Below are 13,509 nucleotides of genomic sequence, written 5' to 3'. Positions count from 1 at the left end.
TTGAGGCCAAGGCCCCACACACTCGCTCAGGCAGAGCAAGACTCCGTCTCAAAAAAAAAAAAAAGAGAAGGAGGTCCATTTTGATCACTTTTCCTACACAGAGAAAATGATAAATGATGTAAGACGGAAGAATACACTAGTTTTCATAAAACTGTGACCCTTGTTTTTGCTTTTGTTTTTTATGGAGATGGAGTCTCCATCTGTCACCCGGCTTGAAGTCCAGTGGTGCGATCTTGGCTTACTGCAACATTTGCCTCCTGGGTTCAAGCAATTCTCCTACCTCAGCCTCCTGAGTAGCTGGGATTACAGACGCCTGCCACCAGGCCCAGCTAATTTTTTGTATTTTAGTAGAGACGGGATTTCACCATGTTGCCCAGGCTGGTCTCGAACTCCTGAGCTCAGGCAATCCGCCTCCCAAAGTGCTAGGATTATAGGTGTGAGCCACCACGCCCAGCCATGACCCTTGTTCTTGAAGAAGATGATCCATGTACTCTCTGAAGTCATGAGATGGCTGTCCAGGGCTCGGAGGAAAAACAATGTTAATTACAGTCAATCTCAATGTGCTGTTTGCTGCTTTAAAGTTTTAGGCCTGTTTTCCTTGAGCTTGACATCTGCTTAACCAGCCCATTGGCAAACTCCTGATTTCTCAGAAAAAGATACAAAGGACGGCCGAGGCTCTCACCAGCCCTTGCTCGTTCTGTCTCCCTGTCTCCGGATGCTTCTGTGAGTGTCTCTGTTTCAGCCTACATGCCACCTGCCCTAGCCGGCATTTATTCTCCTCTGCAACCCCAGGGAAGGGAGCCTCACTCCTCCACAGGCTGCCCAGCCCCAGATTGATTGTTTTTTTTCTGATTTGGAGAATTCTTCCTCATATAGAGCTGTAAATGCTTTTGATGGCTGAGGGGAGGCTGTTGTGATAAGTCACTCGTTAACAAGCATTAGTTTATCTACCATAGAAAAGGACATTGAGGGGATGGGACGGATAACAGGTAAGGCTTTTGATGAGATGACAAGACTGAAGTAGAAGAGAGGGAGGCAGGCCAGGGCCGGGATGCTCCAAGGTTGCAGGCACCCAGTGTGTGTGATAAGGATGTGCCAGGGCCCAGCTGAAAGGGGAGGTGGAATTGACAGAGGACAGTGGGTGAATGGCAGGCTGCCCTGTGTCCCTCTACTTAGGCCCTTCTTGGATGAATATCAAGTTCATCTGATAAGCTCACCCCTGGCGGCAGGCAGCACCTGCTTCACTCTTTCTGAGCATCCACATCAAAGCCAGCTGAATCTTATAGACTCTCAGCTGAAGCGGACCCTGGAAATCACCTAGTGATGGCTCCCAGCCCCTCATGAGAAAGCTCTCTGCTTCCTCTTTTTCACATGGTGTGTTCTTTTTCACATGCATAACATTCGAGAGGACATGTGAGCACATCCCTATCTAGGGCTTCTCCTCCCGGGCAAGGTGGACACTGTGGCTGCAGCTCCATGACACAGGCCTTGCCTCAAACCACTGGCGCGCTCGGAGCCGCTCCCTGCCAGAAGCAGCAGTGGGTGTGGACTGGGGACATGCTGTTTCCCAAATGAGATAATCTCCCCCAGAGATTCTGCTAAGAAATGAGGGGTGTGCTCATACCATGGGGACAGATGATGCTTTTCCACGGAAGCCCCCCCTGCTGCTGAAATCCTTCTCCTTTCCCTTCTGTGGCCAGTCTCTCTATCCAGCCTTCAAATGGACAGCACCCTCCATCCCTTGAACCCCTCCCCTTTCTCCAGACTCCATCAGGAGACACAATTTCTTCCTCCCATTATTCCTCCCCGTCTTCTCCAGTGAGTTGCGTTCTGACCTGCACAAAGCCCGGGGAAGCCAAGAGACACATCCAGAGATGAGGAAGGCCAGTGGCTGGCGGTGATATTATGGTTGGAGGAATAAGGAATAGGAGAGACTCCGTAGAGCTTCCTTCAGAGAAAAAGGCAGGGGGATAAGGCCCAGTTAGCAGAGAGACAAGCAGTCCACCCAGGGGTAGTCATTTGGTAGAGAAGTAAGATGCTGACGAGTTGATCAGAGAAGCTAGAAAACAGGGGGGTCTTTTGCAGGAGTAAAGAGGAGGGATGCATCCCTCTCCTGGAAAGACCCAAGTTTGGTCAAGTTTTCTCTAGAGCACAGGAGGGTATCAGGGTAGTAAGAACTGGCTTGGCATCACCAGGCCAGCCCCAGTGGCAGCCTGCAACTGCAGCAGCAGGGCAGGCCCGGCTGGGTGCTAAGCCATGGGGAGAGGGGTTACAGCTCACTTTCATGGGGGGCTTGAGGCTGAGGGACACTTGTTCGGACCCAAGTGCTAGAGGGGAAGGAGGGAATGACCTCAGTCCCAAAAGCCAATCTGATAGAGACTTGCGGAGGCACTGGCCGTCGGCCTGCCCACGGGAGTGCCCCCAGTGCCAGTCTGCCTGCTCCTCCCCTCTGAGGGGAGATGGATTTGGAAATAAGTCCAGAAGAGGAGGAACACGCAGACTCAGAACCTCAGTACTGGAAATGTTTTTAGACCACCTGGCCCTACTTCCTCATTTTCTAGAAGAGGAGACAGAGGTCCAGAGAGGGAAGGTATTTGTTTCAGGTCACATAGCCAGTCGAGAAACTAGGTCCTCTGATGTCCAAACTAGTTCTCACCACAGTGGTCTCAGCACTCAGGAGGGGTTGTTATACTCCCATGTCCCCTTTGCTGAGTCCTGGAACCAGCTGTCCTAAAGTCAGAAGTTCATCCTATGGCCTTTGACCTTAGCATTCTGCCCTCCAGCCCCGTCCCCCCAGGGACCTTTCCTAGAAGACATCAGGGAGAGAGAAGCCTCTGTCGTTCCAAGACCACAGTCATGCCTCAAGGAGCTGGTGCTCCCTGCCTGGTGTCTGCGAGTTTTGAATTAAGAGGGGGTCTGATGGCAGCCATGGTGCCCTCCTGCCCACTTGCCCTAAGTCTCCTCATCGAGGTTTCAGCAGCACAGTCCAGCTGTGGGGCTAGGCTGGGCTTTCTGTGGAAAGGTGACCACATCGCCTGGACCCCCACCAATGCCTCTGTCTTTCTGACATCTGGGTGTGTCCAGAAGCCCCAGCCAGGGCAGGAGGGCCCAGCCAAGTCTCCATGGTGCAGGCAAAGGGAGAGAGAGTGCTGGGCCCTGGACAATGCCAAACGTTTGATGGTGATTTTCTTTCGTTCTTTCCTTGGCTTGGGAATGCAAAATATTATCATTTCTGCCTGGAGATTTCCCTTCCTAAATGCGCTTGGCTCCGGCCAACATTAAGATGAGTTTGCATTCCTCCACACTGCCTGGTTTCCAATTCTAAATTGTTTGCTGAGACTCAAGACAGATGCTCGAGTGCCGACAACTGGAAGTCAGCTGCGCGTCTGCCCAAGGGAACCTCACTGACATGTGCCATGGTGGGTCTTCGATGTTACAAAGCAGGAGCCTCTCATTTTACAGATGGGGAAGCTGAGGCCCAGAGAGGCATCAGGGCTCTCAGTGGACATCCAGCCGAGTTAATGACAAAGCTGAGATTAGAACTCAGATCACCCCACCCCAGTCCAAACTTCTCTTGGCTTCACTTCAGGCTCTGTTGACTTATAAACATGTCTGTTGCCTGTCCAGTGGGGCTGTAAGCTCTGAACACCGTAAGTCGTGTCTCAGCCACCTTGGTGTCCTCACTTCCTACCATGGAACCTGGAGCTCCATAGACCCCAAATAGAGGTTTATTGAACTGAAGGGCCATAGAGGGGACTAACACAGGAGTGGTGGTGAACATAGATAAGTATGAAGAGAGGCTGGTGACCTTGGACACGTTTCTACCCTGCTCTGGGCCTTAGTCTTCCCACTTATAGCAACAAGCTTTTTAAACTCGACAGAGCAGTTCTCAAACTGTGTTCTAGGAAACCCTAAGGTTTCAGTGAAGCGTCTTAGGTCTGCTACTGAGGGTGGGAAATTCCTCCCTACCCCCTAGTCCTAACCCCAACATCCACCTCTTGTGTCTACTTTTCGTGTATATATTTTGTTCAAAAAATGTGGGATTCACTGTAGAAAAACAAAGTTTGGAGGCTAATAGATTATTTGATCTGGAAAATTCCTGCTTGTTCTTAAAGATAAAATCCTGGCTGGGTGCCGGTGGCTCACGCCTGTAATCCCAGCACTCTGGGAGGCCGATGCAGGTAGATCACTTGAGGTCAGGAGTTCAAGACTAGCCTGGCCAATATGATGAAACCCCGTCTCTACTAAAAATACAAAAATTAGCCAGGCATGGTAGCACATGCCTGTAGTCCCAGCTACTTGGAAGGCTGAGGCAGGAGAATTGCTTGAACCTGGGAGGCGGAGGGTGCAGTGAGCTGAGATTACACCATTGTACTCCAGTCTGGGCGACAGAACGAGACTCTGTCTCAAAAAAAAAACAAAAAAAAATGAGTAAGTTCCCCCTCCCTAATAACATATTTGCTATACACCACCTTTGACCCAATGGTAGCTTGTCTAACGGGGAGTTCATGTCATGCCCCCTAGCAACTAGAAAGAGAGAAAATGAAGTGAAGGAGGCCTCATGCTCTGGAGGCTCCGTTCTGCACAGAGCTGCTCCAGAGCCCAGAATCCGTGTTGGATGCCTGGCTGGCTGTGGATCTGCATCTGCCATTCCCTGAGTGATTCAGGACAACCCAGCCATCAGGCCCGGTGCATGGCTGAGGCAGGAAGAGGCCATGATTTACTTGTTAGGCCACACTTCTCCCTGACGGGGTAGGCCCGGGCCCAGCTCTGCCTAATGTTGGGCCTTCCTGATGAGATCTTGAGTAGGAAATGATTGGGGTACTACCCCAGAAGCCATGAGTCCCCAAAGGTCCCCAGCTCCTCTTCTCTTTGTCTTTGTCCAATCACTCTGTGAAATTGTTCCTTGTCCTCCTTGATGGTCCATCACTTAAGAGCTAAGCTGCATCAATTATCAATTGCTATAATAATGTCCTGTAACAAATAATCCCCCCAAATCTAAGTGGCACACAATAATAATTGTTTATTTCACATATCTGGGGTCAGCTGAGGGTGGGGGAGTGAACTGTTCCAAGCTAAGCTCAACTGAGTGGCTCTGCTGGGCTCACCGGGCTTGCTCGTGAGTTTGGGGTTGCTGACCTCAGCTAGGTTGGGCTGGGGCAACTCAGCTGGGGCAGCTCTGCTCTGAGTTGCTGCCAGAAGTGCAAGCAAGCAGAAATAGACAAGGCATCCTAAGGCCCAGGCTGGGAATGGGCACACATTATTTCTGCTCAGATGGCCTAGCCCAAAGTCAAGTTTGGGGGAAATATACTCTGCTCTTTTAGAGGCAGGAATTGCAAAGTCCCATGGTAAAGGGTGTGCATATAGAGAAGTGAAGAGTTGAGACTAATGATGCAAGCTGGAGCAGGACCACTTGTTTTTGTATCCCAGCTCTGCCACCCACTAGATATGTGACTTGGGACAAGTTACAGGATGGCTGTGCCTCCAGTTCCTCTCTTCTGCCACAGAGCGACTTCCTCTGGCCATCAGCTCCCATCTGCTGCTTCATCCAGACTTTTAAGCCCTTGGGACTCTGGCTCTGTCCTTCTGGCATACCTGGTCTCCTGTGCTCTGCCTGTTGTGCTCAGGGAGCCACCAATCAGTTCTGTAGCGAGCAGAGGGCATGGGCCCAGGATGGGTGAGTCTTGAAGAAGGAGTGTGTGGGAGGGGGATAAGCCTGGGTGAGGCCTCTCCAGGGTTATTGTTGTTGATAATTTGTTGTTGTTGTCAGAGCTGAACTTTCTACTTTAACTCAACACATTTTTCTGAGCACCAGGCCTTATGGTGGGATAAAGGGATAAATAGAACCCAGTTCTCTTCCTCACGTTGCTCAGTCCTAGATGGGGAGAAGATTGTGCAGAATCAGTTCTGCTCAGTGTACACATCTAATCCTATTACTTAAATATCCAATCCACACCCTCCGTGTGGCAATGCAGGCAGAGTTGCTGCCCATGGGACGCTCACAGTCCACTGTGAGTTCCTTGTTGGCCATGCAGCTGCCCATGGGGGTGGAACCGCACACTACCCACCTGCCTGGGGGCTTCCCGGGGTGAGGGCAGAGTTACTAGGTCTCCTATGAGAGCAGCAGGTCCCCAAGGGCAGGATCCCTGCTTCCCCACTGGAGTCAGAGGGCTCCCCAAGTTCTTCTCTAATGGAGGCCCTCTTCCTCAACTAGCTAGAAGCTTCTCTGATATGGGGACCACATCCCCTCATCCCTCCCTTGCTCTATCACACTAGTGCCTACTACAGGAGCCTAGACTAGGGTCCTTGGGCCTCCAGCAATTCTCCCAAACCTAGCATTGCCTTCCTAGATGCTTCTTTGAAATGATGGCCTTGGGCAGAAGGGAAGGCTGGCTGGCAGCAGAGAAAGAACCCTCACATGTTCCCTACTCACCAGGGCAAAAGGGGCAGCAATGCAGAGGATATGGAACAGCCAGCCATCTGAAGTTCATTACTTCTTCACTTTCGAATGGGTTGTTTTTTCCCCCATAGCAGCAAGAGGTTCACTTTGCCATATCTTTTTGCTTAGGCCAGCTTATGGTCTTTTCTCCCTCCTCCTCTCCCTGTCTGTGATTTGCTTTTAGACGTGAAGATTCTTGGGGCCCAAGTAAAACTGGGAAGAGGAAGATAATGTCAGAGATTCTTAGTGATAAACCCTGCCTCCCTCACCCCATCCCAGCACCGTCCATCCAAGGAAAATGAAAGCTCTTGCTTACACAGGTGCATCTGCAACATGGAGCAGAGCCCAAAGAACCAGTGGAGGCCTGGGGCAGGGCTGCGGGGAGGCTGCTGGGAGGTGTTCACGCTTAGGTTCCACAGAGCAGCTTCCTCTGGCCATCAGCTCCAACCTGGTGCTTCATCCAGACTTTCAAGGCCCTTGGGACTCTGGCCCCATCCTTCTGGTATACCAGGTCTGCTATGCTCCACTTGTGATCAGGGAGTCACCAGTCAGTTCTGTATTGAGCAGGATCTTACAGCATGTGACTGGGATGGATGAGTCTGAAGAAGAAGAGGTGTGTAGGAGGGGACAAGCCTGGCTGAGGCCACGCCAGGGAGGATTCAAGTGACTGAGGACAGCGGGTGGTGGCTGAAAGGGCAGAGGAAGACCTGATGGTGTTGGGCTGGATGGCACGGGACCCATGAGGCCTCAAAGTCATCCCGGCCACTTCCTAGCCGTATGAGCTTGGCCAGTGGCTGACCTTCTTTGTGGCTCAGTTTCCTCATCTTTAAAATGAGAATGATAATATACTTACTCCAAAAGGTTGTTATAAGCATTAAATACATTCAGAATAGAGCTTGGTACATAGTAAGAGCTTTGTGCATGTACACAGTTATTTTTATTATTGTTATCTAAGTGGTAGGGGACTATCAGTACCTACCTAATCAGGTAGTACTGATAGGTAGAGTATCAGTACTACCTATCAGTACCTACTATCAGTACCTAAGTCAGGGAGCTAGGAGGTAAACTAAGGCAGGAGGAGCCAACAGATACTGATTCTGAGAACAGATTCTCAGAAGGTGAGAAATCCGGTAGGCAAGTCTATCTGCATCTTTTGGGCACTGGGCAAAGATAAAAGCCATTCATGGATGTGGCCTTGAATAGCACATAACCTAAGAGCATGGTAGAAGGGAAGGCAGCTGTTATGCAAGGCAGGGAGTGACAGAGCTATGAGCAGCCCACGCTGAGGGCCCCAGAGGAATGACCACTTTGCAGCAGAGGTGTCATCAGAGTTGGGCCTTGAAAGTGTAGGACGAAGGGAAGAAAGGCCTTCCAGGCATGGTGAACAGCATGGGCAAAAGCACTGAGGCCAGCTCAGGGAACAGGGCATCTTGATCCATTTCAATTCAACCAAGATGTATTAAGTACCTTCCCTGCACCAGGCAGTGCCAGAGGTTTGCTACTCCCTTTAGTCTTGCCAACCACTTTTCCAGATAGATATTTTTATTCCTGTTTTATAGGTGAGTAAACTGAGAACCAGAAAGGGAGAGTAATGCCTCAGGGTCACCCACTTATGAATAAGTGCTAGAGCCAGGCTTCTAACCAATTCCTTCCAGAACTGAAAGCCCATCCTCTCTTCACGTCTGGCCTGACTCTCAAGGAGCCTGGCAGGATGGCAGGAGGAGCCGGGCAGTTCCTGACACCTCCACCTAGGTAGGCTGTTCTCTTCTTTTCCCTGGCTCCACATTTGCACCAGGAAAGCCTGCCTAGCACCTTTGGACCACTTCACCTATTCCTCCACGTGGCCCTTCAAGGCCAGAATCACACCTCCAGAAGCTTCCTGAGCACCCAGCCCACATGGTCCTTCTCTCTAACAACCATGGCATCTGTTTGCAGGGCACGCTTGCACTCCACGTGCTTGCTGTGAGCCACTCTCCCAAGCTGATAGGACCCATCTCTCTTCTTGTCTTGCCCTCCACGTGCTTCCTGTGAGCCACTCTCCCAAGCTGATAGGACCCATCTCTCTTCTTGTCTTGCCCTCCACTCATCTCCTGTGCTAAGCGCTAGACCCAACAATGAGTAGCAAACAGATCCCATCCTGCCCTCTTGGAGCCTGTGTCCTGATGCGGGAGACAGGAGTAATCAGACAGTCACATCCATGGCGTAGAATTACTAACAGTGATAAGAAAAGGAGAGGTCACCAGTCACCCATTAGTAAGGCACATGGGTGATGAGATCATTAAGCAAGATCTGATGTAATCAAGATATCAGGGAAGCTTCCCAGGGGAGGCCAGGGGAGGATTTGCATTTATGCTGGGGTTTAAAGGTGATGGGAAGCTCATCAGAGAGGCTCAGGCAGAGGAAATGGCACAAGCAGAGGCCCTAAGGTGGAGGAAGCAAGGTGCATCTGGGGGAGCAGAAAAGGGACCTAGAGGAAAACACACAAGACAAGGCTAGGGAGAGGCTGAGGACCATGGGGCCACATGGAACATTTTGGACTTTCTCCCAAGATCCCTGTGAAGCTATTTGGGAGGAGGAGGAGAGGCAGGGAAATGGAACAGCACAGCAGACGCTCCTTAAGCTGGAGCGAACTCTCCCCGCTGAGCTGTTGAATGGCCTTAGCCATACGCTGGCCAGCAGCCCTCAGCACTTGGGACCAGGACTGCCCCACCTGGCCTCCACCTTAACCTGCAGGGAGTGGAGTAGCTTTGAGAACTGTGAGCCCCAAGTGATGCTCTGGCTTGATGCCGTGGTTTCCATCCCTTCTTGAGACTGACTGATGCTTTTTTTGGAAGACAGACAAGATTCTGAGAAAGGGAGCAACAGTTGACGTAACTTTGGCCATGGCCCACAGGACAGCAGCCCAGGAATTGTGGGTTTTTTCCCCCTCTGTCATCAATATCAAGGGCAGAACAGTGGCAAGCTGCCCAACCAGGCTCCCAACATCACTGCAATCAGCCTGTTCATTCCCATCAAAACAACTTTATCTTGTTGGTATTTGGAAGTCATCAATCTCTGAGAAAAGTACTTCTCCCAAACATGAAACCCATCTACCATAAAAGGAGGAGGCCAGAGATCTTGTCAGGAGCCGAGGTCAGAGAGATGGACTTGACTGACATCATTTTTAGGAAATCCACTCTCTGGTTGGTTCGGTTTGGTCAGAAGCAAACGCCAACCGGTCTCTGGAGATGAAACCCGCACTTTGTAATTTAATGCCTCTTCCTTGTGGCCAGATTTCACTAATCCTATCCCCAGTGAGGTTGGGGCTCTGTCTAGGACTAGTCCCACCTTCCCCTGGGCCCCCACCACCCCCTCACTGGGCACCTCACTTTGGCTGCAGGATGGAATGCAGGCAGCTGGCTTTCCCTCCCATTGCGTCTCCCTGCTGGAACCCAAAGGCAGAGGCAGTGGGACCTAGGGCAGGAAGCGGAGACCCTCTTCTCTAAAAGGAATCTTCCCTTCTCCCCAGTGAGTCCTTCTTATGAAAAACTGATCTAGGGAGGGAAGAGAACACATCACCCCGGCACCCCAAGCTATGTGGTCATGTTTCCAGCTAATGTGTCCCCAGCTGAGTGATTTGGGGAAACTGTTTAATCTCCCAGAGGTGTGATTGTATCTGTCTCACGGAGTTGGTGTGAGATTTAATTGATTAATGTAAAACTCATGGTTAGATGCCTAGGATCGTGCCTGGAATATATCAGCGCTCATCATTATTTCCTTTCTGCTATTCCTCACTGAGGGGAGAGATTGTCCCAGACAAATGAAGGTCCCGGTCTCTAACTGTTCAGTCAACCAATATCTATGAGCTGGACCTTCATTCAAGGCACTGAGGATACAGCAGTGAGGACACAGCAGAGTCCCGTGGCACTTAGAGACTATAGGAATATTCTAAATATCAGCCATGTGACAATAAACAAATAAATGTCCTATGTTTGTGATAAGTGCTATGAGGAAAAATGGAGCACAGGAAGGGATCCCTGGGGTGTTTGGTGGCCTGGTGATGGACAAGATGGCATTGAAACAGAGACTCTAAGACTGGAGGGAGAGAGCCTTGCAGGTGTGGGAGGAAGAGCATTCCAGGAAGAGGGAACAGCCATGGCAAAGATGCTGAGCAGAGAACGAGTCTGACGTTGGAAGGACAGCGAGAGGGTCAGTGTGGCTAGAGGAGAGGAGGAGGAGAGGGTAGAAATTAATGGGGCAGAGTGAACGGGGTGAGATCATGGAGGGCCTTGCAATGAGGGGTTTGGCCTTGGCTTTGATGGGGTGGAAAACTCATTGATAGAGGGGATGGATCTGAGGGATGACAGGATCTCACAGGTCTTGGAAGAGTCCCTCTGGCCATGGTTGCACAAGAAGCACTAATAGAAGGCTTGGGGTGGACAAGGCCCCAAAGGCACAATCTGTGGCTTCATCTTCACTGGCCCTCACCCCTCTGTAGGCCTGGAAGTGGTAGGTGGTCTGGATTTCCTGACAGCTAGAACACACTTTCCTCTTCCTGCTGGCTCAGATGCAGGAAGGGGAAGTCCTAGTCTCTAGTGGGCACCAGGAAGCCAGGCAAAGTGCTGTCCACAGTCAGGGTGTATGTGGCCTGTGCATGTGTGTGTCTGTGTGTGTGCGCATGTGCATGCATACATGTATATCTGTGTGCGTGTGCATGTGTGCATACGTGTGTGTTCATTCCTGGGACAGATTTGGAGAGAGGGTAAGTTTCTCTCTGCCACTGCAACACTACTTCTGTAACCCCCCTGTGCCCACCAGGCTCCCAGCTCTGCACAGGTGACACTGGTGTCTCTCTCTCTCTCCTCTGTGACATTGCACATGTGATACTGGTGTCTCTCTCTCTCTCCTCTGTGACATGCCTTCACTGGCCAGGGACCTGTGTTCTTCAGGACCCTGTGCTCACCTGAACAGAGTCCTCTTCTCCAAGGCTGCCTGCTGCTAACCAGGCTAATAAGTTCATTTACGGCATGGGCTTTGTAAACAAAGCACTAACGGATTCACATACTCTTCTTCCCCAACCCCCACTCCAGGGCCATGACACTAAATTCATGTGGCAGATTAGGAATCACGAAGACAGAGTTGGCAGCTACATAGTCACTTGCTGCCATTGTCCAGTACCAGTAGCAGGCACTGTTATCAGTCACACTCCTCTTGCCTACTGAGCCCAGACTTCACCTCAGAATCTTTCCTAACTCAGTGCTCCAGAAGTGCTAATAATCCGTTGGCATGTTCAATAAGATAACACGTATCTAATATCCCTACTTGAAGGTCCCTCAGTTTTACCTCTGGGGACTTTAATTCTATGACTCTAACGATGGAAATTTTGGCTACTGTATCTGTTTGCTGAGCAAAAAAAAAAAAAAAAACGGGGGGGAGACTGGGGGAAAAATCACTTGTTTCTGCACGATAGGCCTTATTAAAGTAGGTGCCCCAGGGCTTCACCCTTGAATACTGAGCAGGGGGTCAGTGCCCAGGGGAAGGAGAGTGGGGCACTCGTGCGCAGGTGCAAGCCTCAAATTCAGAGGCCCTACCCAGCGGGCTTGGGTCCTTGGGCAGGTCAGTTAAGCTCTCTGACCCTCTGTTTTCCCTTTGCTGCATGTCATGGAGATCAAATGATAACATACATGTGAATGGTCTTTGAAACTTAATAAGTATCCTACATGTGAAAGGGGCAACAATGATAAAAGGTCTATTCTGCCAATTCACTTTTACTTATCCAAAAGTTTTGGCTCGTGGCAAGATCCCATCCCTCAAATTTAATGCGTCCCAAGTTTGGATGGGTATCAAGGCCAGATGTGCTCTGAAAATGCCTTTTGGGGGGGAGGCATCACAGAGTAAGTGTCTGAGGTCCTAGTTCTGATGCTACCACTGACCTTCTGTGCACCCCTGGACAATCCTCTTAACCTCTCTGGTACTGCACCAAGTGCATCTGCCAAGTGAGGATGATGCTCACTCATTCTCCAAGGTCCTGTAACAGCAAATGATGTCAGATGTGAGGAGGCCCAGAAACCAAAAGTACTATACAGATGTGAGGTGCTATTTTGTTGTTTCTTGTGATTTGCCCAAAGGGGTAAAGCATTTGGCTTAACACAGGCTTCCCGCCAGGAAGAATTAGTTAACTGACAGGTGACTTAAACAAACAGGGGCGACCCTTGGGGCCAGGGCGAAAGGGTCATGGGGCTTTCTCTGTGCTCGCTTCAGCTGCCCCGGCCAAGTAGAAGCCCCTGCCGAAGCCAGATGGAGCTTTGCCAACTGGTTCAGAGGGAAATGGAGAGCCCAGTGCCGGAGCCCATGGCCACTGGGACCTCAGGCTTGCAGAGAAAGGCGGGTGTCAGTTCCCTGACTCTTCAGCAGATAGGGGAGGCAATAATGAAGGGAGGAGGAGGGAAGAGAAGGGAGCACAGGAGAGAGGAGGAAAATAAGAAGGAAAAAAAAGAGGAGACCAACGAAAGCCGGAAGCAACAGGTGGGAGGAAGGAGTGATGGAGAAGGAGGTTAACTGTCTCTGCCTGGTAGAATCGGGAATTCCCTGGGGGAAGGACAGGTCTTCCATTCAGACTGGGTCTCTTTGAGAGCAGGTTTTATGCCTCCCCTATCCATGTACAGGGTCTGTATTAGGCCTTTCTTTACCTGAGACTAAGTAATTTATAAAGAAAACAGTAGCCTGGCCAACATGGTGAAACCCTGTCTCTACTAAAAAATATATAAAAATCAACCAGGCACAGTGGCATGTCCCTGCAGTCTCAGCTCCTTGGGAGGCTGAGGCACAAGAATCGCTTGAACCCGAAAGGAGGAAGTTGCAGTGAGCCAAGACCGAGCCACTGTGCTGCAGCCCGGGCCACAGAGTTAGACTCTGTGTCGGGGAAAAAATAAAAAAAGAAAGAAAAAAAAAAGGGAAGGAAGGAAGGAAGGAAAGAAAGAAAAGGGGTTTATTCTGGCTCACAGTTCTGCAGACTGTACAGAAATCATGGTGCCAGCATCTGCTTCTAATGAGGGCCTCAGGGAGCTTCCAATCATGGTGGAAGGTGGAGG

The 13,509-nt window shown here is 50.6% G+C and overlaps 1 protein-coding gene across 1 annotated transcript in view; it reads left to right on the top strand.

Annotated features, from left to right (window-relative positions):
- Positions 1–13,509, top strand: part of ITGA11 (integrin subunit alpha 11) — a 133,704-nt gene that overhangs the window by 14,903 nt on the left and 105,292 nt on the right. The gene's annotated exons all lie outside the window — the stretch shown is intronic.

Source organism: Nomascus leucogenys, chromosome 6 (genome assembly GCF_006542625.1).
Source record: "Nomascus leucogenys isolate Asia chromosome 6, Asia_NLE_v1, whole genome shotgun sequence".
Classification (NCBI taxonomy): Eukaryota; Metazoa; Chordata; class Mammalia; order Primates; family Hylobatidae; genus Nomascus; species Nomascus leucogenys.
The sequence above is the reverse complement of the archived record's forward strand: the minus strand, read 5'-3'. Positions and strand labels throughout refer to the sequence as shown.